Here is a 3,985-nt window from a genome sequence, read left to right as displayed (position 1 = left end):
CTATTCCACAGGGAGCAGTTTGGGTTGGTTTATCAGCTTAACTTCAACTCAGGTAGCTATATATCTTTCACGATACATAAGGGAGTCTTTGGTTATGGACAATAAACACAAGAATGGGGTTAAAAACAATTGTGATTCTTTTCTTATGACAGAACACAGGCAAATAAAAATGCCACAAACATTTCATTTTCCTTATGGTCTTCTGCTTTGAGACATTTGAACTGACTCAAGCCTGAAAGAAATTAATAACTCTCGTGTATACCTTACAACAGCATGGCAGAAATAGGAGACATCATTCACCTTCCACTTTATCTGTAACGTACTGATATGTATGTGTTCACAGATCACACACTGACAGATTCAGTTTCAAATGACCATGACATACCAGGGATGGAGTAAATAAAGATTGCTTGGTTCTTTTCTTGAGGTTTCACACATGAGATGCAATTCACACACACCAACGTCTGCAAACAGTAAAAGTTTAATAAAGCTTGTACAAGTTAGGTGACTCCTCTGATACTCTTTCCAGGCGTGAAAAGTCGAGTCAGAAGAGAGACCCCAAACAAAGAAAATACATTTCCTCTCTACAGGTCAGTTGACAATGTTTACAGATACTCTGGCCACTCCCCCATAGTCACATGCCACTGAAGACAACCCCCAGCCTCACAGCCACATATTACCCCAGGTACTATGGTAGGATGAGATCATCCTCGGAGATAATGCAAATGCTAATGCCCTAATCCTGGGAATCATAATGCAGAAGATTTCCTGACCCAGTGATTCCCAAAGACAACATAGGTGTGATGTATCCGAACTTCGGAGTGGCTCTGAAAATGAGTTCTGGTCCTGCTTCTGCCTCAGACAACATAGGTGTGATGGGCCTCAGCATTGGGGGGGGGGTGATCAAGCAAGCGACACTGATTGGCTGGGGATGGCTATAAAAGTATGATAGAGATTCAACAGTAATTTTAATTGATAGTAGGGAGTTCAGTAGCAAATGACTGTGTCATTGGTGTTAGGGTCATTCGCATCCCTGCCTGACTGTCGTCTTCACCCACTTCCAGAACATTCACTCATTGTAGTTTAACCCTTAATATTACATTAATGTCCAGAGAGATATTCCCATTTAATCTTCCCACATTACAGAATAGAAAGATCTGCTGGCCTTTGATAGAGGGATATGCTCTTCCTGTTGGATGTGGGAGATTAGGGAGAGTATCCATGCTACTGGTGATTATGTCTGCAGTACGTGTGTTTGGTTGCAAATCCTATCAGATCATGTGGATCGGTTGGAGCAACAGTTAGAAGGATCTGCTGATGGGGAGTTGAAGAGGGGAGGGTGAAGGTTCATGTGGAGCATATATACTGACTGAGACCAATTTAGTCAATTGGCCTGGCCCTGGGTACAAACTTAATGGAACAAAGACAAACATATTTACTTTTCATCTCATGAGAGTGATAAGGAAACATTATTTCCTATCCAGGATAAATTAAATGTCCTTCCTCAGGAGATCATTTTCATGGGAATGTGCAGTTCCATGCTCAAAGAACATCAGCCTTACTGGAAGCAAAGTAGCAAGAGTGGCCTGTCCAGCAGAAAACAATCCTTTGGTCGTTCCCATTTCACCTTCTGTCAGAATGAAGGTGGATTAATCTTGAGCTGGATTTTCCCTCATTTCCATATCAATTCATTGGGTATAGTATCAATGTCTGGGTCAGCATTCATTGCCCACCTGAGTTGTTCACTTTGAGAAAGTGATGGTGAGTTGCCTTCTGGGACTGCAGTCCTTGTGGTGTTGGCTCACCCACAATGCTGTTACGGAGCAGTTCCAGGATTTTGACCCATTGATAGTGAAGGAACAGCCAATGTGGAGATTTATGATTTTCAAGTCCCAGTCATTTCAGTGACTCCATAAGATCTTCATGTACTAGTCGTTTTGAGATTTCTGTCTGCAAACCCTCCCTTTCTAACAGCCTGTTAATGAGAATGGCGTGTGACATGGAGGGGAGCTTGCAGGTGGTAATGTTCCCGGGTAACTACTGCTCTTATTCTTCTAGATGGTGAAGGTGTGGGTTTGAAATGTGCTGTCGAAAAGATTTAATAATACAGATTAACAGCATATCCAAATCCTCTGATCATTTGTGAACTTTCTTGTGCCTCCACAGACTGGAATACTGAGTAAATCTTTCCCACACTCAGAACATATGAATGACTTCTTCCTCGTATGACCGAATTTGTGTGCCTGTAGGACAGATGAATATCTGAATCGCTTCCCACACTTGGAGCATTTGAATGGCTTTTCCCCTGTGTGGATACATTGGTGTCTCACAAGGGCTGATGACACAGTGAATTCTTTTCCACAATCAGAGCAGGGAAATGGCCTCTCCCCAGTGTGAACTCGTTGGTGCATGCGCAGGCTGGATACCTGCGTGAATACTTTCCCACACTCCAAGCAGGTAGGTGGCCTCTTCCCTGTGTGAACTTGCTGGTGTGTCAACAGGGTGAAATACTCACAGAACGTCTTGTCACACTCAGAGCAGGCGAATGGTCTCTCTGCAGTGGCATCACGCTGGTGTATCCGCAAGGCAGACGAATCAAGGAATCCCTTCCCACATTCGGTGCAGGTGAACGGCCTTTCCCTGTAGTGACCACGTCGATGAGACTCCAGAGTTGACAGGGAATGGAATCCATTCCCACAGTCATCACATTTCCATGGTTTCTCCATATTAAGGGTGGCCTTGTGTCTCTGTAAGTTCCTGCTATGAATGATGTGATGTTTCTTTTGGGTATGAGACTTTTTGAAGGTTTACCAATTCAAAAGGGCCTGTGCCCGAAACGTCGAATCTCCTGTTCCCTGGATGCTGCCTGACCTGCTGTACTGTTCCAGCAATAAAGTTTCAACTCAGTTCTTTTCCAGCCAAATTGTTGTTTCAAATCTTTTGAACCAGAGAGACAGACATTCTTGATCTATGGTTTACAGTCAATGATATTTAAATGCCAGTTATTTCACTGAACCTATAAGATCTTCAAGTGTTGGTTGTTTTGAGATTGCTGTCTGAAATTCTTCCCTTTCTAACATCCTGAAAGAAAGTTATAAAAGTCATCACTATTCGGTTCGAAATTCAGAACAATCAAATCTGAGTGATCATCATTTCTTGGCCTGGACAGATTCTGTCCCTCCCTGGGTTCATTTCCTTTCTCTTTCAGTTGCTACAAATAGATCATTTCAGACCAGAACTTTAAAAAGAAGAAACTGGGTGAAAAGGTTTACTCACAGATATGGGAGCGAGGAGGAATTGTCAGTCTGAGTAAAGCTCCATCTTCATTCAGACAAAGACAAACAGCAGCACCAGCTTTTGCTGGGTATGACGCAGCAGCTTTCCAAACTCATGGTTGCACGTTCGCGCTCAAATAATAGGGCGCTCTGATTGGTCGGAGGTCCAGATTGCTTCCGGTCCTCCAGTGCTTTCTATTGGTCACTTTGGCGCTTTTGATGGCGCTAGGAGGGAAGACGGAAGCACGAGGGACAGCATCGTAAGTGACGAAACGACGTTTGTATGCTTTTTGCCAGGAGACAAGAGGCTGCGATGATAACTGACCAATGACATTGAAGAAGCTGTCCCCGCCCCAAAGTTGTTTTTGCAAATGCTCAGTATTCGCTTTGTCGTGTCAGAGCGTGAACCTGTCACATGACCAGCAGCAACATGGATTGTGGGAGTTGTCGTCCCCATGAAGCTACTTGCCCTGTCTCCGGGAAGTGGATGAAAAGTATGGGTCGGAACCTGGTGGGAACAGGAATCCTGAAACGTTAATTCTGCTTTCTGTTCACAGATGCTGCCAGACTTGCTGAGCTTTTCCAACAATTCCTGTTTTTTGTTTCTCATTTACACCGGCCGCATTTTTGGCGGCTTTTATGAGGACTTAGAGACCTGGGTGGCAGCTTTTGGGGGAGCAGCGAAATAGGTGACTGTGACAGTGAACACC

General features: G+C 44.0%; 1 pseudogene across 1 annotated transcript; it reads right to left on the bottom strand.

The window, feature by feature from the left end:
• Positions 1-465: 465 nt before the first annotated feature.
• LOC148135561 (uncharacterized) lies at positions 466-3,714 on the bottom strand (annotated as a pseudogene). Its single transcript, XR_015755038.1, has 2 exons — positions 3,277-3,714; positions 466-3,081 (listed from the first exon to the last, which is right to left on the bottom strand). The product of XR_015755038.1 is annotated as an uncharacterized LOC148135561 (transcript).
• Between the last annotated feature and the right edge of the window lie 271 nt (positions 3,715-3,985).

The sequence above is a fragment of the Chiloscyllium plagiosum genome, unplaced genomic scaffold (genome assembly GCF_037043375.1).
Source record: "Chiloscyllium plagiosum isolate Xiang-an unplaced genomic scaffold, Cpla_swu_hap1 HiC_scaffold_49, whole genome shotgun sequence".
NCBI classification, from domain to species: Eukaryota; Metazoa; Chordata; class Chondrichthyes; order Orectolobiformes; family Hemiscylliidae; genus Chiloscyllium; species Chiloscyllium plagiosum.
Note: the sequence above shows the minus strand (reverse complement) of the source record. Positions and strands in the feature narration are given on the sequence as shown.